This window comes from Rhinolophus sinicus, chromosome 6 (genome assembly GCF_057876585.1).
Source record: "Rhinolophus sinicus isolate RSI-liver-muscle chromosome 6, RSI-T2T, whole genome shotgun sequence".
NCBI lineage: Eukaryota > Metazoa > Chordata > Mammalia > Chiroptera > Rhinolophidae > Rhinolophus > Rhinolophus sinicus.
Window position 1 is genome coordinate 26627468 of NC_142506.1, and position 25495 is coordinate 26652962.

Consider the following 25495-nt stretch of genomic DNA (forward strand, 5'->3'; position numbering starts at 1 on the left):
AAATAAAACAAATATACTGAGATAAGTAGAGATGGGAATGTGAAATGGTATTCCACATCCTGTTCCAGCTCCTTCATGAGCTGTAGCAACGCTTCTGCCCTTGACCGCAGAGACACCTATGTCTCCTTAAAATAAATCCCTCCCCACCTTTCTTTTAAAAATTATGTTTGGCCTTAATCAGCATTAGTTGATGCCTGTTAAATTCAAGCAAAACGACTAAATTAAGACAAAATTTAGCAACCTGTGACTTCAGTTTGCTTGACTGAATATTTTAATATTTAGACATATCAGTTTAACTGAGCTTTCTACTTTCCTCCAGAAAAATTATATAAAAACAGTATGTTAGTCTGGATTTTTCTGAGAAACAGAAGCAATTATGTGTGTATGTGTGCGGGCGGTGGTGGTGGGTGGGTGGTGGCGGTGGTACTAATTATAGGGAATTGACTCACACAGTTACAGAGGCTGAGAAGTCCCAAGATCTTCAGTGGACAAACTGGAGACCCAGGAGAGCCAATGGTGTAATTCTAGTACGAATCTGAAGGCCTGAGAACCAGGAGAACTGATGGGGTAAATGTTCCAGTGTGAGTGGAAGTCTGAAGGCAGGAGAAGACCGATGTAAGGGAATTTTCACATACTCTGCCTTTTTTGTTCTCATCTGGCCTTCAGTGGATTGGATGAGGCCCGTCCACATCGGGGAGAGCAATCTGTTTTACTCAGTCTACCAATGTAGATGTTGGTTTCATCCAAAAACACCCTCACAGACACACCCAAAATGTTTGACCAAATACCTGGGCAATTCATGGCTCAGTCAAGCTGACACATAAAATTGACCATCATAACCACTTCTAATGATCCTTTTCTTTTTTTCCCCTTAGCAACCCTGAAATGGTCAAGATCTCTTATCAATGTTAAGTGGGTAAAACTCCAATTTTAGCAAAGATAAGTAAGGATGTTGTCAATTACTGATTTTGGACATTCACTTCATTCAGAGGTAACTCTTAGCAAAAAGAAAAATGTTAGCATTTTCAAAGTCAGAGTTCCTCAAGGGCATAGTGATTCATTTACACGCACCTCTAACCCTCCTGATTACATATAGTCTGGCCGCAGATGTTGAATTTTGCTTTCAACTTTACTTTGCCACATTTGAATAACCATCTAACAGATTACCTTGCACATAAATTTTATGAATGTTGTTATAATTTGCATGAATAATGTTTATACTACTTCAGTGGTAGATTTTATTTTCTAACCTATAACTTTTGGCATAAATTGCTAAATGCCAAAGAAGAAACTAAACAGTTTTTGGGGAACACTTCTATGTGTATAGACTTAATCAAATTACTTATCTTTGCTTTTATCTACTAGCCAAAGTGTATTAAAATAATGCATTAGTAGTGAATTTAGATGAACTGAAGATGTAGGATTATGAATAAACATGCTAGGGCATACTGATAATAGAATCATCTAAAAGAAGCTAAAAAGGATAATCATATCACTTTTATAATGTAACTTGCAATGAAAATTAAATTGTATGATTAATATACTCCTTTAAAAACAATTTTTATTTTTATTAAACAAATAGATGTACATAGATTTAAAGGTCAAATAGATTTTCAAGGCTTATAATGAAAATTAGCAATTTCTTCTGCTATTCAACATCCAATGACAATTCCTGCTCCCAGAAGTATAATTATTGTCAAATCATTTTAGCTGATTCTCTTGATATTCACCTCATGTTTCTAAATAACATGCTTTACTACTTTAAAAAAATTAGTTGTTATTCACTATATTGACTATCTATTTAAAATATGAAGATGTAACAGCTTTATACACCCCTAATACACACTTTATTCAAATTTTTGGTTAAACGAAAAGTTTATATTTATATTAACAATTAATCAATATAGGGTATGACAATTATGTTTTCTTTGCATCTGTTTGTATATCTTTAATTAATAATTACTTTCTTTGTCATTTTTCTCAGTTTTCTATGAACTATCACTATTGTATCCCCAAATCCTTTGCCAAAGTAATACAGTCAAGTACATCATTACATCAGTACATTCAAAGACATCAGATAATCTAGCCGGTTGTTGCTTTTTCCCCCCGTGTGGGTGTCTTTCTTGGAGCCTTCCATCCTTCTGCTCCACTCTAGACTAATTGCTTTCTTTTAGTCTAGAGTAAAAATTTCTTTTTCATCATCATCCTAAGAATTTCCTTAATTTTGTTCTGTATCAGATTCTAGTTTTCCTGAATACTGTATATTGTGTAAGACTGTGTATTCCTCTTTCATGATTTACTACCCCCTTTGTTTCTCTCTCTCTCTCTCTCTCTCTCTCTCTCTCTCTCTTTCTCTCTCTTTCTCTCTCTCATAGCTTCCTGAGAAAATATATACACAAGGAATGTTTTTTTTTTTTCTTTTTTTGAGCTTTGGAAAGACTGAAATTCTCTTTCTTCTGCTCTCATATGTGATATATAATTTGGGAGGGTGCAGAATTCTAGGGTGCAAATTATTTTCCCTGAATTTTTCTCTTTTTTTCCCCAGTTTTATTGTGATATAATTCATATATAAAATTATGTAAACTTAAGAAGGACAACATGAGGATTTGATACATTTATATATTGCCAAATGATTACCACCATAGGATTAGTTAACACTTCCATCACCTCACATAATTACCTTTTCTGTGTATGTGTTGTGAGAACAATTAAGACTTACTCTATTAGCAACTTTCAAGTATATAATACAGTAGTCTCCCCTTTTTTGCTGGGGATACGTTCCAAGATCCCAAGTGGATGTTGGAAGCTGCAGATAGTATTGAACCCTACATACGTATGAGGCATACATACCTATGATGAAGTTGAATTTCGAAATTAGTCACAGTAAGAGATTAACAAATCGACATAGAATAATAACAACAATAAAATAAGGGTTACCTGAACACAGGCACTGTGATACCAACATCAGTCGATTTGATAACAGAGACTGCTACAAAGTAATTTTGCTCTGCAGAAGATTTTTAGTTTCATGTAGTTCAACTTACATATTTTTGCTTTTGTTACCTGTGCTTTTGGTGTCAATCCAAAAAATCATTATGAAGACCATTGTCAAGGAGTTTTTTCTCTATATTTTTCCCATCAATTTCAGTCTTTCAGGTATTATGTTTTAAGTCTATACATAATTCATTTCAAATTAATTTCTGTGAGTAATATAAGATACTTTTGCATGTGATTATACCAACACTATTTATGGAAGAGGCTATCCCTTCTGTATTGAGTATACTTGGCTCCTTTGTCAAATATTAGTTGACCCTATATGTGAGAATTAATTTCTGGGTTCTAGATTCTGTTCTGTTGTTCTATGTGTCTGTTTTTATGCAATACCACACAGTTTTAATTACTATAGCTTTGTAATATAGTTTGGAATCAAGAGGTGTGATGCTTTCAGCTTTGTTGTTCTTTCTCAGAATTGCTTTGGCTCTGCAGGGTCTGCTATGGTTCCATATGAACTTTATCCCATAAGTTCTGATCTGTTGAATTTCCATTTTTTATTTGTTTCAAGATATTTGATTTCCCCTTTGATTTCTTTCTTTATCCATTGGTTCGTGAAGTGTGTTATTTAATTTACACATCATTGCCAATTTTCCAGTGTTTCTATTGTTATTGATTTCTACTTCCATTCCATTGTGATCAGAAAAGATACTTGGTTTGCTTTCAGTCTTCCTAAATTTGCTAAGATTTGTTTTGTGACCTAACATATGATCTATTCTGGAGAATGTTTTGTGTGCACTTGAGAAGAACGTGTACTTTGCTGATGTTAGAAGGAATGTTCCATATATGTCTGTTAAGTCCATTTCATCTGAAATATATTTCAAGTTCAACTTTTCCTTATTGATATTCTGTCTGGATAATCTATCCATTGTTGAAAGTAGGTATTGATGTCCTCTACCATTCTACTATTATTGTTTGCTGTCTATTTCTAATTTCAGATCTGTTAGTATGGCTTAATATATTTAGGTCCTCCAATGTTGGGTAAATATATATTTATGATTGTTATATCCTCTTGATGAATTGACCCTTCTATGATTATACAATGATCTTCTTTGTCTCGTTACAATTTTTTACTTAAATTCTCTTTTGTCTTATGTAAGTATAACTACCCCTGTTCTCTTTAAGTTTCCACTTGCATAAAATACCTTTTTCCATTCCTTGAACTTATGTGTGTCTTTAAAAGCTGAAGTGAGTCTCTTATAGGCAGTTTATAGTTGTTGTTTTTTAATCCATTCAACCACTCTATGCCTTTTCATTGGAGAATTAATCCATTTACATTTAGAGTAATTATTGATAAGTAATGATTTACTAATATCATTTTATTAATTTCTTTCAGGCTTTTTTTGTAGGTTCCTTGTTCCTTTCTTCACCCTCTTGCTATCTTTTTTTGTTAATTGATGATTTTCTAGAATGGTGTGCATTGTCATCTCTTTATCTTTTGTGTATCTACCGTAGGTTTTTTCTTTGTGGTTACCATGAAGTTTACATAAAGCATCTTATAGATATAACAGTCTAGTTTAGCTAATAGCAACTTAACTTTGATCGTATACAAAAATCTACTTTTTACTCTTCTTTTTATATTTTGATGTCACAATTTGTCTCTTTTATATTGTGCATTCATTAACAAATTATTGTATGTATTATTACTTTTAATGCTTGTACCCTTTAACCTTATTATTAGAGTTAAATAGTTAAACAGTACTATGTACAGTATTAGATTATTCTGAATTTGACTACATACTTACCTTTACCAGTGTTTGTATATTTTATGTTTTCATGTTAATAATTCGTGTCCTTTTATTTCAAATTTTCTGAAATCATCTCACTGTCTTTTGGCCTGTATAGTTTCTGCTAAGAAATTTTATGATAGCCTTATGGGTTTTTTTCTGTAAGTGATAAAGTTCTTTTCTTGCTTTTAAGATTTTTCACATTATTTTATATTTTGGACAGTTTTATTGTAATGTATCCTGGAGAAGATCTTTTTGAGTTGAATTGTTTGGGGGATATATGAACTTCATGAACATGAGTAGCTAAATCTCTCTCCAGATTTGAGAAGTTTCTGGCCATTATATTTTAAAATAAGTTTTCTGTTTCTTTCTCCCTCTTTTCTCCTTTTTGAACTCCAGTAATTCATGAATTGATTATTTTCATGGTATCCCATGGATCACATAAGCTTTTTTTACTCTTTTTCATTAGTTTTTCTTTGTTCTCTGGATGGATAATTTGAAAGGTCCTGTCTTCTATTTCTTAGATTCTTTCTTCTGCTTAGTCCATTTTGTTGTTGAAGCTTTCTATTACATTTTTCATTTCATTCATTGTATTCTTTCTTCACCACCAAATTTTTATTTGGTTCTTTTTTATGATTTCTATCTTTTTATTAAATTTTTCATTGTGTTTGTGAATTGTTTTCCTGATTTCATTGAATTATGTTTCTGTGTTATCTTTTAGCTCATTGAGCTACCTTAAAACAGCTATTTTGAATTCTTTGTTGGGTAATTTACAGATCTCTATGTCACTGGGGTCAATTACTGGAAGATTGTTGTGATCATTTTGTGGTGTCATGTTTCTTTGATTTTTCATGTTTCTTGAAGTCTTGAATTGCTGTTTTACCTTTTAAGTAATAGTCACGTCCTCTAATCTTTACTGACTGACTTTGGAAAAGAATTAACCTTCATTCAGCTCTGCTAGGGCTCCAAGGCTGTCTGTCTTTGGATGCAGTTGCTCCACACTTCTTGCTCCCTCTTGTGGCAGAATTCTTGAGTTTAGATGCTTTCTCGCCATCCTGCAGCAGGCGAATTACTGACAGCCTCCCTTTCGCTTTCCCAAAGGTGATGTTAAATGCTCAAGGTTGTGGACTCTTCTGACCCACAGATTCAGCCCAGCATTCTGTACATGCTTACTGGCTGTCTGCCAAGCTTTGTTTGCTACCATCAGAAACATGTACAGGGAGCTGACCACAAGGTGGGGAAGTGCGTGTGTGTAGCACCCAGTGTGCTGTGGGCCGGCTGTGGGAATCCGTGGGTGAGGCATCCTAGCATCCATGTCGCAGTTAGTAGGATCTGTGTCCCTTTGGTACCTTTTGAGTCCTGGCTGCTGTTCTCCCAGCCACTTATGGCCCCCAGTCATGCAGCTTATGACTCAGTATTCTGGATTGTGTGTCAGAGAAATGGGCCTCTGGAAGCATTCCACACTGCTGGGGAAGCTGGACACTCACTCTCATTTTATAGGGAAAAGATCGCAGGTTGAGAAGGGCTTTCTCGGCACTGAGCTCTGCCACCTTGGGAGAGGGTTGATGTGGGGAAAGTCAAGTTGTTTCTCTCACTTTTTTCAATTTGCCCAATCTCGGATTTTTTTTTGCTCCAACCGTGTGCTGTTAACTTCTTCACTGGACTTCTAGACTTCCACAAAGGCTCCTTCATCCATACATGATAGATCGTCAGTTTTCTCCTGGGCTCCAGGACCATGGTCAAGAGGGCCTGAAGCCAGTCTATGGGCCACTTCAGAATGCACAACCAGGACCAACGTCCTTCTGGCTATTACCCAATGCCTGGGTAGACACGACTCCCCCCAGGTCCATTGGCACGTGGTGCTGAATCCCACAGTGTCCACAAAGGCACTTCTTCTGTGGGTGGATGCCAAATTCTCATCTATGGGGGGATGTGGCAAGGGATATCTTATTCAACCATCTTGCTGATTCACTCACTTCCCTCAATTTTTGATCACAGTGCTTCACTGACTTTTATTTCCACTGCTGTTCTGAGAAGACTGACACCGTTCTGTTTCGTTATCCACACTGAATGCTGCCTGCTTCCTACCCCAGTCCTGCCCTGGAAGGTTTCTGGATATTCTCTTTTTCTCTCAGTGTTCTGAAATTTCATAATGTGAAAATATATTGTCCCATCTCCCCATTTACTGAGCTGGGCACTTGTTGAGCCATTTCGGACTAGAAACTTGTGGCCTGCCATCTTTTGAGGATTTTCCTTGTATTCTTTCTTTCTGTGGAATTGTTTACTTGGACCTCCTTGAATGGCTACTACTGTTTTATTATCTGTTCTTTTCTTCTTTCTCTACCTCTTTGGCCACTTTTGTTATTTCCTGGAAAATTTCTTTGGCTTTGTCTCCAATCTTCACTGCAGTTTTTATTTATGTGATCATATTTTTATTTTAGACTTTCTTTTTTTGATGTCTAAAGAGTACTTTTTCAGCATCCTATTCTCATTTCTTCTTCTCTTATCTCTTTGAGGCCAATAATTATAGATTTTCTTTTTAAAGTTTTCTTTAGTCCCCAATTTTCTTTTTGCTCAGTGCGTCTTCATTTTTTTTCTGTACTACTTAGTACCCATCTTTCATGTTAGAATTTTCCCATACATACTTGGTTATCCTTGATTTTGTTTTCTAATTTGACTGTAACACTAAAGATCTTATTGGAAGTTTGTGTGTATGGACTGAGTGGTGTTTGGGAAGTGCTTCTCAAGTGGTGGGTTTTAGGTGATAGGGTAGGCACCTCGCTGCTGGAGGTTTCTGTGTATACCTCTATTTTTCTATCTCTTGAGTTCAACACATTCCCCAGAGAGAAGTCCTCCAGTACTCAGTCAGGAAAGTTTTATTATCTCACTGTTTAGTGTGCATACTTTCATATAATCTTTTCTTTCAGTACAGTGTTTCTACCTTCATTTAATATCACTGAACACAACATTCCTCTGGGTTTAACCTCTAAAGAATAAGTCTCAGTCTTCAGTCTGGTATGGTGAAGTTGACACATTAACACCTGACACTGTGACATAGGAGGAAATTTAGGGGTGTCACTGATTCCTACACAGATTTTGCACGAATCATTGTATTTCTAATCCCACCTGCATCCCACTTTAAAGCATACCTGTTATTTGTATCCCAAACATTTTCTGTTTTTCACTCACATTTTTCTGACATACATTCTTACATAACCTCCTCAAAATGTGCACATATGAAATGAAACTCCTGAATTCTTTCTTTCTTTTTTTTTTTTATGATAAAATTATCTGTATACTTTTTTTATTAGTTTCAGGTACACAAGACAAAGTAATACTTAGACGTTTATCATTTATATCCCTCACACTGTGTGAACCCCCCTCCCCCATCCACTATCCCTCTGACATCGCACAGAGCCATTACATTTCCACTGTCTCTATTCCTAATGCTGTACTCCGCTTCCTGTAACCATATACATACATTATATATATATATATATATATATATATATATATATATATATATATATATATATATATAAATTTATAGCTGGCATTCATTATTGTTCAGCTTCAGGTGTACAGTGCAGTGATCAGGCATCTACATCATCCCTGAGGTGGTCTCCCAAATGGGACACGTGTCCATCGGATACCCTACAAAATCTTTACAACATTATTGATTACATTCCCCAAATTAATTTTCAAAACCCCGAGGCCATCTTGTGGTTACCGACTGTTTTCTAATCCCCTCACCTTCCCCCTTATCCCCACCCCTCCCCCCCACCCATCTAGCAACCCTCAGTTTTTCCTCTATGTCTCCAAAACTGTTTCTGATTAGTTCATTCACTTATTCTTTTCTTTAGATTCCACATATAAGTGAGATCATATGGTATTTGTCTTTCTCTGTCTGACTTATTTCACTTAACATAATGTTCTCTAGGTCCATCCATGTTGTTGCAAATGGTAAGATTTCTTTCTTCTTTATGGCTGCATAATACTCCATTGTATAAATGTACCACAGTTTCTTAATCCAGTCATCTACCGATGGGTGTTTCAGTTGTTTCCATGTCTTGGCTATTGTGTATAGTGCTGCAATAAACATAGGGGTGCATAAAGATTTTTAAATTAGAGTTTTGGATTTCTCCAGGTAGATACCTGGGAGTGGAATTCCTGGAATTCCATTTTCAGACTTTTGAGATACCTCCATACTGTTTTCCATGGTGGCTGCACCAATCTGCAATCCCACCAACAGTGCACAAACGTTCCCTTTTCTCCACATCCACACCAGCACTTGTTGTTTGTTGATTTATTGATGATAGCTATTTTGACTGGGGTGAGGTGGTATCTCATTGTGGTTTTTATTTGCATTTCTCTGATGGTTAGTGAGGTTGAGCATTTCTTCATATGTCTGTTTGCCATCTGTATGTCCTTTTTAGAAAAATGTCTCTTCATGTCCTCTGCCCATTTTTTAATTGGGTTGTTTGTTTTTCTGGAGTTGAGTTTTTTATAAATTTGTGATATTAACCCCATATTAGATATATCATTGGCAAATATCTTTTCCCATTCAGTAGGATCCCTTTTTGTTTTATTGATGGTTTCCTTTGCTGTGAAAAAACTTTTTAGTTTGATGTAATTCCACATGTTTATTTTTTCTCTTACTTCCCTCGCACAAGGGGATATATCAGTAAAAATCTTACTCCAGGTAATGTCTGTGAAGTTTCTTCCTATATTTTCTTCTAGGAATTTTATGGTTTCAGATCTTACATTTAAGTATTTAAGCCATTTTGAATTTATTTTTTGAATATGGTGTAAGGAGGTGGTCCAGCTTTATTTTTTTGCCTGTGTCTGTCCAGGTTTCCCAGAGCCATTTATTGAATAGCCTGTATTTACCCCACCGTACATTCTTGCTTCCGTTGTCATAGATTAAATGGCCATATAGGCATGGATTTATTTCTGGACTCTATTCTGTTTCATTGATCTATGTGTCTGTTTTTATGCTAGTACCATGCTGTTTTGATTACTGTAGCCTTGTAGTATAATTTGATGTTGGGTATTGTTATATCTGCCACTTTGTTCTTATTTCTCAAGATTGCGGAGGCTATCTGGGGTCTTTTATGGTCCCATATAAATTTTAGGATTATGTGTTCTATTTCTGTGAAAAACGTCGTTGGTAGTTTGATAGGAATTGCGTTGAATATGTATATTGCCTTAGGCAGTATGGACATTTTAATTATATTAATTCTTCCTATCCATGAACATGGTATGTGTTTCCATCTATTTGTATCTTCTTTCATTTCTTTCTTCAGTGTCTTAAAATTTTCTGAGTATAGATCTTTTACTTCTTTGGTTAAACTTATTCCCAGGTATTTTATAGTCTTTGGAGCAATTGTAAATGGGATTTTTTTATTTTTTTTTTCTCCTTCTGATGTTTTATTATTGGTATATACAAATGCAACTGATTCTTGAATATTAATTTTGTATCCTGCTACTTTATTAAATTCATGTATCAGCTCTAATAGTTTCTTGGTGGAGTCTTTAGTGTTCCCTCTATATAGTATCATGTCATCTGCATATAATGACAATTTTACTTCCTCCTTACCGATTTGGATGCCTTTTATTTCTTTCTCTTGTCTGATTGCTGTGGCTAGAACTTCCAGCACTATGTTGAATAGAAGTGGAGAAAGTGGGCAACTTGCCTTGTTCCTGATCTTAAGGGGAATGGTTTTAGCTTTTCCCCATTGAGTATGGTGTTAGCTGTGGGTTTATCATATATGTCCTTTATTATGTTGAGATATGTTCCCTCTATTCCCACTTTCTTAAGGGTTTTTATCATAAAGGGCTGCTGGATTTTATCAAATGCTTTTTCTGCATCTATTGATATGATCATGTGATTTTTATTTTTCATTTTGTTAATGTGGTGTATCACATTAATTGATTTGCGGATGTTGAACCACCCTTGCATACCAGGGATGAATCCCACTTGATCATGGTGTATGATCTTTTTAATGTATTGGTGAATTCTGTTTGCTAATATTTTGTTGAGGATTTTTGCATCTATATTCATTAGAGATATCCGCCTGTAGTTTTCTTTTTTTGTGGTGTCTTTGTCTGATTTTGGGATCAGGGTGATAGTGGCTTCGTAAAAAGTGTTTGGGAGTCTTCCCTCATTCTGGATTTTTTGGAAGAGCTTGAGGGGAATAGGTGATAATTCTTTTTTGAACGTTTTGTAAAATTCACCTGTAAAGCCATCTGGTCCAGGGCTTTTGTTTGTTGGGAGATTGTTGATTACTGATTCAATTTCCCTGGTGGTAATCAGTCTATTCAGGTTTTCTGTTTCTTCTCGAGTTAGCTTTGGAAGGTTGTATGCCTCTAGAATATTGTCCATTTCTTCCAGACTGTCAAATTTGTTGGCATATAGTTGCTCATAGTAATTTCTTAAATTTTTTTGTATTTCTGTGGTGTCTGTTGTCACTTCTCCTCTTTCATTTCTGATTTTATTAATTTGGGTCCTCTCTCTCTTTTTTTTAATGAGTCTGGCTAAAGGTTTGTCGATTTTGTTTATCTTCTCTAAGAAACAACTCTTGGATTCATTGATCTTTTGTATTGTTTTTCTGGTTTCTATTTCATTTATTTCCACTCTGATTTTTATTATCTCCTTCCTTGTACTCCCTTTGGGCTTATTTTGCTGTTCTTTTTCCAGATCCCTTAAGTGTGAAGATAAACTGTTGATTAGTGATGTTTCTTGTTTCTTTAGGTAGGCCTGCAATGCTATAAATTTCCCTCTTAGGACTGCTTTTGCAGCATCCCATAGATTTTGGGTCATCATGTTTTCATTTTCATTTGTCTCGAGATATCTTGATTTTTTTCCTTGATCTCCTGGTTGACCCATTCATTATTTAGTAACATGTTATTCAGCCTCCATGAATTGGTGTGTCTTCCAGTTTTTTTTCCTGTAGTTCATTTCTAATTTCATAGCACAGTGATCAGAGAAGACAACTGGTATGATTTCAATTTTCTTAAATTTATCAAGACTTCAAGACTTGTTTTGTGGCCTAACATATGGTCTATTTTGGAAAATGTTCCATGTGCGCTTGAGAAGAATGTGTATTCTGCAGCTTTGGGGTGAAATGCTCTGAAAATATCAATTAAATCCAATTGGTCCAATGTGTCATTTAAGGCTGTTGTTTCCATATTGATTTTCTGTCTGGAAGACCTGTCCCTTGTTGTCAGACATTTGTTGAAGTCCCCTACTATGATAGTGTTACTGTTGATCTCTTTCTTTATGTCAGTCAATATCTGCTTTATATATTTAGGTGCTCTTATGTTGGGTGCATAGATGTTTACTAGGGTTATGTTCTCTTGTTGGATCGATCCCGTTATTATTAATATAATGCCCATCTTTGTCTTTAAGTGTGTTCTTCATTTTAAAGTCTGTTTTGTCAGATATAAGTATTGCAACTCCAGCTTTTTTCTCATTTCCATTTGCATGAAATATCTTACTCCAACCCTTTACTTTCAGCCTGTGTGTGTCTTTTGATCTGAGGTGAGTCTCTTGTATACAGCATATACAAGGGTCTTGCTTTCTTATCCACTTAGCCACCCTATCTCTTGATTGGAGCGTTTAATCCATTTACATTTAAAGTGATTATTGATAGGTACATAGTTATTGCCATTTTTAAATTTGTAGTTAGATTGTTTTCATCTTTCTTCTATTTACAGAAGTCCTTTTAGTATTTCTTGCAATGCTGGCTTGGTGGTAACAAATTCCTTTAGCTTACTCTTTTCTGAGAAGCTCTTTATCTCTCTATCAACTTTAAATAATAGCCTTGATGGATAAGGCAATCTAGGTTGTAGGCCTTTGTTTTCCATCACTTTGAGTATCTCCTGCCACTCCCTCCTGGCCTTCAATGTTTCTGTAGAAAAGTCATTTGATAGTCTCATGGGAGTTCCCTTGTATGTAACCCTCTGTCTTTCTCTTGCTGCTTTTTAGGATTCTCTCTTTGTCTTTAACCTTTGCCATTTTAACTATAATGTGTCTTGGTGAGGGCCTGTTTGGGTTTACCCTGGTTGGAACTCTCTGCACTTCCTGGGCTTGTATGTTGGTTTCCTTCTTCAGGTTAGGGAATTTTTCGGACATTATTACTTTAAATATGTTCTCAATCCCTTGCTTCCTCTCTTCACCTTCTGGTATTTCTATGATGCGCATGTTGTTGCACTTGATGTTATCCCAGAGGTCTCTTAAACCATCTTCATTGTTTTTTATTATTTTTTCTTTCTGTTGTTCTGTTTGGGTGATCTCTGCTAACTTGTCTTCTAAGTCGCTGATTCGATCCTCTGCTTCATCTAACCTGCTGGTAATTCCTTCAAGTGAGTTCTTTATTTCAGTAATTGTGTTCTTTAGTTCTAACTGATTGTTCATTATGATTTCTACATCCTTCTTTATGTTGTCTCTAAGCTCCTTAAACATTCTTATCATCAGTGTTCTGAACTCTGTCTCTGATAGGTTGGTTACCTCTGTTTCATTTGGTTCCATTTCTGGAGGTGTCTTCTATTCTTTTATTTGGGACATGTTTCTTTGTTTCCCCATTCTGGCTGACTCTCTGTGTTTGCTTTGATGTATTAGGTAGGTCCCCTAGAGTTCTTAGTTCTTGCTGGGTTATCTTATGTAGTATGTGTCCTTTATATTTGACTTGCACTATTTCATTCTTCTCCTCTGCGTGTGCTCCAAAGGTGACTCTTGTGTTGTGTACATTGTCCTGTTAAAGAAGATCTTTAATTGCTTTTTGCTTGTGAGTAGGTGGGGTTCACTCCTAGGCTGACTAGTTGTGAGACTTGGATCTGCCCACCACAGGGTGTTCTGTTGTGTGAGGATTGACCACTTGAATGTGGTTTGGCCTCTATGGTCTCTTGTGCCTGTAGAGAATTCCCTCTGTGTGTGTCACCTGTAGGTCAAACCCGGTAGTACTCTCGTTTGGTCTGGAGTTGGCCTCTGGGTATGTTGAATCTTGTGCCTCTTAAGCTGGGCCCTTCAAGTAATCCTTGCACGAGTCTCTTAGTTGTTCTGTGTGATGAGCAGAGTCCTTTGATGGGTTATAGATGTCCCGTTTGTGATAAGATCCAGAGGAGAACACTAAAAGTGCGCCCTGCTGCTGCCATTCCTATGATGTCACCTCCTGAATTCTTTCTGTTTGTGAAAATGTACTTATTTTGCTCTCATCCTTGGTTGATAGTCTAGCTGGGAATATAATTCTAGGTTTAAAAATTATATTTTCCCCCTGATACATTCGTGAAAGCGTCACTTTCTTTCTTCTAGCACTCAATATTGCTGATTGGAAATCTGATACAAGTCAGAAAATTTTGTGTCATCTACTCTTTACTTTGTTAATGGTGTTATTATTTTCTCATTAACTTTCTGTTCTGGAATTTTATACTATATACTATTGAATATTATTAATTTTAACCCAGCAGTCATCTCTCCTCTAAAACCCCCAACAGAAGCCTGGTTTCATTCAAGTAACTGCCCTTCCTCCACATAGCCTTGTGATTCAAGTAAATTTGCTTCATTTCTACTCTACGAGTGATCTCTAATTAATTCTAATCTTGTAATATGATCTCATCCCCTTTGTTAGTGATTGTCTTAGGAATAGACAAGGGACCCAATTCTGGGCAGGAGGAGTGTCACTGGAGGATTTCGGGGTGTCCTTTATTGTTGTTAAGAGAGAATTATGGAGAGCCTGTTTCTCTCCTTTTGGAAATAGACCAGGAAGAATATTGCATCACTTGCTTCTGTCATCCATTTTTGATAATGAGGAAAGCTATCTCTAAAACAAAGCTAACCCACAGAGGAGTGAATAGCAAAGGAATAGTGTTCAAATAAAGCTAAAGCTTGATCATACTAGGCTTGGCTTTTAGACTGATGATACTAGGCTTTGCTCTTTACTTTCAGATTTTCTGTTATGTGGGCCAATAATATTTCTTATTGTCTAAGACAGTTTTGTTGTTGTTACTCAAAGCTCAAAGTGTCTTAACTGATACTCAATTGTATCAGATAAAAAACAGTCCTTTATCTTTCATTCTTGAGTCACATGATCTGAGGAGGCATTGGAAATATGGATAGGAAATAGAATTATCCCCATGTTACCACACCCTAGTAGTCACACTTTCAGTTTAGCTAACAGCATCACTTCCATTCTCATTGTACCTGCTAATTCTAAATCTTGTGCCTCTTTTAGGTGTGTCATATATGCAATGTAGTATTATTATGGTATCTGGAGAAAGAATACTTGGGTTCAAAATCTTGACTCTCCCAATTCATAGTTAGGTAATCTTTCGCATGTTTTTAAAGGTCTGTGTGCTTCGGTTTACTTATATTCAAAATGGAAATACAATGGTGTCTACTACAAAGAGTAGTTGTATTATATACATTATTATATGTAAAGTGCTTGGCATGTAGAAAGTATGGTTTAATTGTTAGCTATTAACAAATTACTCCAAATCTTTTCTCCTCTTCCTTTTTAAGTAACAGAACCCTAATCTTTTTCAAGAAGTTCTGTGAAAAGTACTAATTTCCTGAGATTACCTTCCAGCTAAATTTGGATGTGTAATACAATTCAGACCAATAAAATGCAAGCATAAATCTATTGGATGAGGCTTCAAAAGAAGCTAAAATGCTTTTGCTCAAAAGCCAAAATGTATCTTTTCTTTTTGGTCCACCCCTTTGTTCATGTCTAGATTGGGACATGATGCTTGGACATAAAAGAGCCATCTTGCAATCACAAGAATAAAATCTACACATTTGGGAACGTAGTTGGAAAGGAGAAGGAGCCGATTTTGATGACTTTCTCTGGCAGTGTGTCAGTCCTGAACTGACTCTGGAATTCTTAACTCCGTGAGGAGGAAAAACACCTGTTTAGTTAAACATTGTATTGGGTTTCTGTTACATATAGCCAAAGGCAATCTTAACTACCCCAAGGGACCTTCTGGGCAAGGCTGTCCTCAATCCTTACTTTTCGAAATCTTGGTTTTAGGAAGGTTATTTTCTTATTCTGCTTTATATTTCAACATATTTCCATCCTCTTTTCACATTTTAGAAATTGTTTAGTTATCTACAAATAATTTCAGTGACTTCTTCCCATCCTCCTTACCTTCAAGGATTACTCCTTTTCTTTCCTTATATTTTCTTCTCTGGAGGAAAAGGAAATAACAGTAATACCCATCCAAGAGACTGTGAACTTTAATGCTTTCAGGTGGCATGGACAATGTAAAAACAAGTGAAATACCCAGATGTAAGTTATAGAGATTGGTGAGAACTGTGGAGACGTGGAGAGTATATGTCCCTGTTAAACATGCTTTAATACAATTAAAGTAAATATCGTACCACTCAAAGAATATGGAGATGTAGGGACAATATGAGTATAGGCTGCAATTCTGAAAATTCTGATTCTGATTTAAAGACAATTATAGACATGAAATAACTCTCATACTTACTGAACTGCAGCGCACATTCTCACCAAAACACCATCAGCAGCAACAAAGCAATATACAGTTAAGACCTTTTAAAATTAAAAGTGCATTTAGCTAAAATACTTCCACTTGTTTTCTTGTATAGTTTTTCCCTTTTTCGTTTTTGACTGATACAGAAGATGATGCAGTAACTCTAATATTACATTCAATTGGCAAAACAAACAAAAATCCTCTGTGTGGGGGTTGCTATGGCTTAGAAGAAAACCAACTATTGGCAATAATGTAAGACAGCAAAATCCATATTTCCCATCCCCATCGCTACTTAGTTTCTTTAATCTTCTTGGCTTCCTGTAGGAATGTATCTGAATAGACCAACCAGAGACCAGGCCTATGCCATTCCCATTTCGTACAGAGGTAGTGGATTGTAGTGACAGTAAAGGCCAGCTGTGGTGGTTCTGTTGATTGGGCAGTTATTTGGTCCTACACACTTACATCTGCAAAGATAGAAGTTTTGTCAGCAATGAAACAGATTCAGAATGGAAAAGTGTACTTCTTAAGCTCCCACAGTAACAGGAGAAGCTGGAATTCTATCCATGCAACTGATGGAGTTTTCCTTATGCCATTCACGCATACTCACCAGTGAACAGTTAAGAAATCTGGACTTTAAACAAATGGACAATGGACTGGAGTGGTAATCAGGAAATCAGGATTCTAGTTTAGACTCACCATGTTTAAAAATTTTATTGATCACTTAGCCTCAATGTTGACATTGGTAATCATTAAATTTTTTTCAGATTCTAAATTCAATGCCTCTGCAATTCTAATGTTAGGTTTTTTGTTTGTTTGTTTGTTTGTTAAGATTTTATTGGGGGAGGGGAACAGGACTTTATTGGGGAACAGTGTGTACTTACAGGACTTTTTATTCCAAGTCAAGTTGCTGTCCTTTCAGTCTTAGTTGTGGAGAGCGCAGCTCAGCTCCAGGTCCAGTTGCGGTTGCTAGTTGCAGGGGGTGCAGCCCACCATCCCTTGTGGGAGTCGAGGAATCGAACTAGCAACCTTGTGGTTGAGAGGATGTGCTCCAACCAACTGAGCCATTCGGGAGCTCAGCGGCAGCTCAGCTCAAGGTGCTGTGTTCAATCTTAGTTGCAGGGGGCGCTGCCCACCATCCCTTGCGGGACTTGAGGAATTGAACTGGCAACCTTGTGGTTGAGAGCCCACTGGCCCATGTGGGAATCGAACAAGCAGCCTTTGGAGTTAGGAGCATGGAGCTCTAACCGCCTGAGCCACCGGGCCGGCCCCTAATGTTAGTTTTAAGCACTATATCTTAGACAGTGAATTTTTAAATAGTAGGAACTTTTTCTAAGTATTTGATTGGTGTAGTACTTACACACCAAAGCAGATCTTGAAAATATTCCTGATAATGTTGACAATTTGGCAATTTTTAAATATATTTCCTTATTATCTTTTCATCTCTAATATGTCTCCTCATTTCTAATATGAGGAACTCTATACAAGAAAGGCTCAAACAATCATGTCTTTGGAACAAGTTTCATTGAGAAATACCAACCCAGATGTCTGGATAAAGAGAACATGAAGTTTTGTCATGTTTTTGGCACTCGTGGGAAGCTCTAGTTTAATTTACTACAGAGTATTACCTTAGGATTTTTATAAGATAGATAGATGCTTATTAGAACATTTGGCAGAAGGATATTTTGAAATATTTAGGACCAGTAGGAAATTTAGTTCATGACTTCAGACTAGGACGTTTTGTACATATTACTACAAAATTTCATTTAAACATTCCTTTGGTAATATGAAATTGAATTTCCAACAATAAAAACAGATATTACCAATAATAGTTTGTGTTTCAACTATATTCTAAAACCAGTTTTTGACTTAAATTTTAAGCCCCCTTTTCTTGTAAAAAAAAAATTCTGCTGTGTCACATTGCCGCACAACATCCTGCTACCCTACTTTCCCAGGCTGGCAGGAAATTGTCCACCACTGATGTCTGAAATGGAGAAATACTTTTCACTAATCACCTTCTTTGATCAAAGCTTAACCTTATCAACACAAAGTACTTAGATGAGACTATCAGGAAATATTAAGTGATTTCCCTTTTTTTTTTTTTTTAATAATTAGGTAAAAGTCTTTGTTCCAATGAAATATAACAAAACTCAGACTTTCATATTTAAGGTACCATCCCAATGTTCGAATTCTCATCTGTCGTCAATCAGTAAATTCATTTATATCGAGTGCCTGCTATGTAACTAGCCGTTATTCTCAGGTTTAGCTATGCTACTTGGAAAACTAACCCCAAAATAGAACTGGTCACAGTCTCATTTTTTCTTTCCATGATGGTTGAAATGCTACAAAATAGAGATTCATTGAAATTAAAAGAAAATAATTTTATGAGGGCCAATTATTTATGCTCTAATGTTAATTAGTACAATTATAATTTTACATTTTTATAACTAGATGAACTGGAAACACGAAAAGGAGTAAAATATAAGGAAAGGGAAACTAATTTTGGATTTTTAACATTAAGAAAACAGTGCTAGTAGGGCTACAAAGTAGGATTTAGGCTTATACTTCACTCATTGATTGACTGATTCATTCATGCATTCAATCAAACATACGTACTCTCAGTAGTTATAGTATGCCACTCTCTCTTCTAAAATCTGGAGATAGAAAGACTTGCAGCCAGAAAAAGATGACAATATTTAATAACGGTGTTCCTGGGAAAGGAAATGGTTATAAGATGAGGAGAACAGTAAGCTTGAGGGAAAGGGAACCTGTGTTAAATTTTGACCACTCAGATATTTGGCCTCAGACCAATCTTGTTTTCTTTCATGATGACACTTCAGTCAGAGTAAGCAAAACCAAGTATATATTTTAGAGCAAAAGCAAGCAAACTAACTCATATCTTTCAATCTTTTGCTGATAACGATTACTTCTGTATGTGAGTATTTCTATAATTTCAATAAAACAATCTGATTGCAGTAATAGTTTATTCGGCAGTATCTGTGACCTATAACATGCATTAATTTTTCTTTAGTATAACTACAGTTCACCACATTATAAATGATATGGAAGGTTTACCTTACTCAAGGAAATAGCAATGCAAAATATCAATAAACACAGAAAATTATGAAAATATTGATTTTAATTAAATGAGTGCCTTAATGATTTTTCCTCAGTCTCATTCTTTTCCTATTTATTTAAGCCTACTAAGATTTCTTTCTAAACAATGTGAAACAATTTTTCAATAGGAAACTTTAGATGGCACCATATTTTTTATATAGCCATAACAAGGAAAGAAAGCTTCTTTAAGACAACCTTTTTTAAAGGTGTATTCTGCTTACCTGGTTTTTCTTGTCTGTCATAGCTATTGTTTACTACAATATGCAGAAGACAGAGGTATCTTGAACTCAGGGAAATAGGAAGCAACAGAAAGATTTCTTGAGATCACTGCAACACAACAGTTTGCATATTATGCCCAATAAAGAGTAGAGAATGCACATTTGATTTCTAACATAAATATCCAGATCTTGTTCATGAAAAAAACTGATGATAACCATTAGCCACTATGCAAATGTGTGACTTAAGTAAGAAATACTTCAATGGAAATAGTACTTATTAATGGGTTATTATATGTTACCGGTTAAATTGTGTCTCCCTCAAGTTCATAGATTGAAATCCTAACCTTCAGTACTTCAGAAGGGGACCTTATATAAAGAATAAGATCTTTAGAGAGCTAATCAAGTTAAAATGAGGTCATTAGGATTGGCACTAATCCAATATGACAGGTGTCTTTTTTAAAAAGAGGAAACTTGGAAATAGACACGCACACAAAGAGAACGTCATGTGGAGATGAAGGCAGAGATTGAGGTGATGCTTTTACAAGTCAGAGGATGCCAGAGAGTTCCAGCAAAATACCAGAAGCTAGCAGAGAAGCATTACACAGATTCTTCCTTAAAGCCCTTAGGAGAAATCAACCCTGCTGACACCTTGATCTTGGATGTCTAACCTCCAAATCTGTGAGACAATAAATATCTATTATTAGGCCATTCAGTTTGTGGTAATTTGGTACAGCAGCCCCAGCAAACTAATAAAGTGGATCTCTGATCTAATACTATCTTCAAAATATTGCCTACTGCTTTGTTTATTGCTCACCAAATGGCTTCTGTCTGTCTCTTTGGTTTTGTAACTCTGTGACTATTAATATTAGTAACAACAATAATAATAATAATGGTAACAGCTAGTTTTTTGAGCACTTACCATATCCCAAGTTCTGTTTTTACTGTTTCTGACCTCATGAGATGAGTGCAGAAGGAAGGAAAGATTTTTCACATGGAAAGAGTCATTTTATTATGTTATTAAGCACTAATGATCAATATTAAGTATGCTTTATTAAGCCACTGAGGATTTGGGGATGAGTTTGAAGGAGCTTAGGTTACTTACCCTAACATAGAAATTATTACTTTGATGTAGGGTGCTGCTCCAACAAAATCAGAATATATAAAGCCTTAATGGAAATGGCATGTGATGAGGAAACTGCTCCTTACGGCTAAGAATATAGCAAATTCTTTGCTAAAAACCATTGCTTACTCTTAGAGGGAAGAATGTATGCCTACTAATCATTTCTTGTTAGAGGTTGAAATGCTTCACAGCCCTGTGTGTATTGTCTACTATTAGCTGCATTTCACAAAGTATTGCAAAGAAATGAGTTCAGGGAAGAACTAGTCAGCTTGCAATCGGAAGTGAAAGAGAGTTCAGAAATTCAAGGTCTTTCAGGGTTGGAAAACCCAACTGTTTTAGAGATTGAACTAAAAAGACTGTGAATTACAACTCACAGTAAGCTTTTCAGTTGAAAAAAATGAGTCAGGGCAAAGATCAGAGTAGGGGATAGAGCTTGATCCCAACTGTTCAAAGAACCCAGTGGTAGCCGACATTAAGTTGAGTGGGAAAGAGGCATGAGGGTGAGGAAGTAGCCATGAAAAATAAATTAGAATATTATGTTTAGGAAATAACTTAGGGTACCATTATTGGCTACATGAAACTGGCTAAAGCAAATGAATCAGAAATCTACAGAGTTTCTGAGGGAATTGTATTGTTCAGGAAACCACAAGTGCATGTGAAAAAAGTCTTTATTTTTAAATTCAAATTCTAACATCAATTCTTGTATTCCCACATACAGAAAGCAGCCTTGGCATACCTCCACCAAGGAGGGTACGCTTTCCACACTCTTTCCAGATGTGGCTAAGGAGAATAATGATTAGGAAGAGGCTCCAAGAGGTCATAGCCAGGGGCCACAGAGAAGAAATAAAAAAGTAAGTCTTCCCAGAGAGTAAAACCAAAGCCAAATCCAGCGTCCTCTTCCTGAATACTCTAGCCCCACTTTTGGTGTGAGACTTTCATGATATCTGTTCAGTGGTATTTCAGAATCACTAAATAGCTAACTGCTGTGTATCTCTTATTCTTTCTCTTCCCAAGTCATCATAAGCATTGTGGCTATCTTGTATTTGAAAGTGAGATAGAGATAAAGATAACTTGTTTTTTGGGTTCATAGATTACCTATCTGACTATGAGGAGCTATATGAGGTCGGACAATTAAGTTCACAAACTCATCCTAGAAAAAGTGCTACACACCTCATTGCTGAATATCATTATGGTCACCATTGAAGTACTCCCCTTGGGAAGCTAAGCACTGATGCCCGCACCTAGTCCACCCTTTAAAGCAATTTTGGAACTCTTTTTCTGGAATGGCCCTCAGGGCTCTCATTGTACTACCCTTGATGTCCTGAATGTCATCCAAATGTCTTCCTTTCAATATTTTCTTTATCTCCAGGTAAAAAAAGAAGTCATTGGGGGCCAGGTCAGGTGAGTAGGGAAGGTGTTCCTATACAGTTATTTGTTTACTGGCTAAAAACTCCCTCATAGACAGTGCTGTGTGAGCTGGTGCACTGTCGTGATGCAAAAACCAAGAATTGTTGGCAAAAACTTCACTAACTATTTCACGCAGCCTTTTCAGCACTTTCAAATAGTAAACTTGGTAACTGTTTGTCCAGTTGGTACAAATTCATAATGAGTAATCCCTCTGATATCAAAAAAGGTTAGCAACATCATTGCAACAAGTTCGTGAACTTAATTGTGAGACCTCATATATAGACCTGATGTAGATGACAGAGAACCTGGATCCTGAGATGGATGCAATGAATGAAGGTGCTTTGGATTATTTTATTTGGGGAGAGGCATATGTGAGGTTTTTGGATATATGATAGGAAGAATGAGACAGATATTTTGTTGACCAAAATTTGGACTGTGGCTGAGATTGTGTTATGTTGTTCAACATACCAGTTTCTCTTCCTGGGAACATAAGACAATTGCATATGTTATTCTTCCTTAAAATTAGATTGGGGATCATATGACTTGTTCAGGTCAATGAGATGTAAGCAGAAATTACGTAAAACACTTTTAGACCCAGCCCTTAAAACAATACTATACAATTTTCTATTCTTGTATTCCCTTTCAGTGTTGACCTCGTACATTTTTTTTTTTTTTCAGATGTACTAAAAGATCAAAGTATCCTTGGTCCCTGAGTCACTACTAGGAGGGGAACTGCTCAGGAGAGCTGACTGACCTCCACTGGACTGTCACTTGAATGAACAATAAACAAAGATTCCAAGGTCTGTTTGTTACTCTAGCATAGCCAAGTCTATCTTGCCTGAAACAGATATACTGAGGACATTGCAGCCCATGCAAGATCAATTTCTATTCGACAGTTTGCAATCGTGGTGAAGTCTATGGCAATTTAATCCCAAATACCACTAGGCTTTGCACCCTAATTTAACAATCCAACAAGCACCATCTCCCAACTTACCCTGGGTAATAGTGCTAGTGAGCACTTTCTCTGCTCATCAGAATTAACTTTTCCTCAAGGGTTCAACAGAAAGAATGCTACAATTTCTGTACGAATAACTAATAGATTTTAAAATATATTTTATAGTGTATCAGGAAGAGTTTTATATTGCACACTTAGATCTATTTGATGTATCTCTGAGCATCAGTCTTTCTAGTTTCTATGAGTTCTTCTGTACATTCTCATAAATAGGGACTAGCCTCATTGGCTGCACTTTCTTCCTAGATTCTGGAATGGAGATTCAGATACATATATCAGAGGCAACATAGCGAAAGAAAAGCATGAAGTCTTACTCCCCCTGGTTTGGTGTCTGTTTTGCTTACTCTCCCGTGGAATTTTCTGTGACACATAAAAGGTAAGAAGAGGGAACTAAAAACTATGCCAAAGTTAAAACTAGTGACAAGTCTAGCATCTAGCAAATAGTTCACTCTCACTACTATCCTTGTTCCCCATTGGTTCTAGACTGGAGACATGATTTGCTCATTTTTCTTTTGGAATATTTGCCTTTATTTTTTTTGAAATGACTTATGAGACTCTTATGTATATGATGAGAGGGAAGCCCTTCTCATATGTATTACATTTTTTCTCATTTGCTTTTTCCTTTTGACTTTGTTCTAATGGTTTTGGTTTTTCTTTGTGTTTTTATATGAAAAATCTTATATACTCCAAGATTATGAAAACATCCACCTATTTTCCATTTAACTAACTTTATTTCTTGAATTTTTATAAATTTAAATATGAATGATACAAGAAACAGAATTAATTATACACTGACTGAGGAATGACCTGGAGGTCAGCCATCTCATTACCATCACCACCAGTAGCAGTGTTAGCACGCTTAACTAGGTTACGAGACTGAGCTTGATTGCTTATTACTTCTTGACCATGTAAAGCTTCCTCTGGTGTTAATTAAATGTCACCTTTTCAATGAGGTCTACCTTGACCAATGCATTTGAAATTATAACCTCTGCAAGCTCCTGATGCCCCTACTTTGCTTTAGTTTTGTTTAAATTTACATAGTACTTACTGTCTTTTAGCATACTATATCATTTATTTATTTGTTAATAATTTATCCACCCCAGACTTATGTTTACCATTTTCATGGCACAACATTTTCCATCCATTTATTTTCAACCTGTATCTTTACATTTAAAGTATATCTCTTGTAGACAACATATAGTTGGATCATACTTTTTATCCATTCTGACAATTTTTGCTTTTTTATTGGTAAGCTTATGCCATTATAGGTTAATGCAATTACTCATGTGGTTGGATTTGTGTTTACCATTTTGTTATTTGTTTTCTCTTTTTCTCTTCATTCTTTTCTACTGTTACTGATTTTTGACTCCCTTTGGATTATTAAAATATCTTTAAAAAATCTATTTTAATTTATGTATTGGTTATGCATATTTTTAAGTGTTTAGGGATTAAAATATACATTCTTATCTATTCACAGTGTACTTGGAATGCATATTTTATAACTTCACATAAAATATACATAAGAATACATACTAGAATCATAACCACTCAAATCCTTTATAATTATCACAAACATTGCATCTACATACACTGTAACCCCCACAAGACAATGCTACAATTTTCACTATAATCACTTTTATGTACTTTAAAGAAACGACATGGAAAATAAAAATATTTTATGTTTATCCAGATAGTTACAATTTTTGATGCTCTTTATTCTTTCCTGAAAATGTAAGTTTTTATCTGGTATCATTTCTTTTTATACTGAAAACTTTATTTAGTATTTCTTATAGTGCAGATGTGCTAGTGACAGATTTTTGTATTTTTCTTTTATTTGAAAACAGTTTTAGACTTTTTCATACTGGAAAAAATTATGTCCACTCGATACAGAACTATATACTGACCATGCTTTTTTTTTTTTTTTTTTTTGGGGGGGGGGAGTTAAAGTTGTAAAGATGTTGTTCCACTGCCTTCTGATGTTCATATTTTCTAATGAGAAGTCAGAGATCATTCAAATTGTTGTTCTCCTCTATGTAATGCGTCATTTTTCTTTTTCTGTTTTCAAGATTTTCTCTTTATTGTTGGTTTTCAAAATGGTTTTGTTCATTTTTGATACTGCTGTGGGTTCACTGAGCTATAAATGTATGGCTTTCACAATTGGGAAGATTTGGTTCATTATTTATTCAAATATTTCATCCACTCTGTTCTCTTTCTCTCTGCATTTTTGGACTCCAATTACACATATATTCAAATTTTTGGCATTTTCCCACAGGTGTTCTGTTCATTTATTTGTCAATCTTTTTCTTTCTCTGTTTATAAGGTTAGATGACTTCTATTAACATCTTCAAGTTCA

At 35.6% G+C, this 25495-nt stretch overlaps 1 long non-coding RNA gene across 1 annotated transcript in view; it reads left to right on the top strand.

Moving 5' to 3' along the window:
• The first annotated feature begins 11855 nt into the window (after positions 1-11855).
• The window catches only part of LOC109457581 (uncharacterized), a 97635-nt gene continuing 83995 nt past the window's right edge, over positions 11856-25495 (top strand). Inside the window, exons 1-3 of the long non-coding RNA XR_016021511.1 lie at positions 11856-21574; positions 22809-22930; positions 23389-23518. This is a non-coding gene — a long non-coding RNA (uncharacterized LOC109457581). The remainder of the gene's footprint in view (positions 21575-22808; positions 22931-23388; positions 23519-25495) is intronic.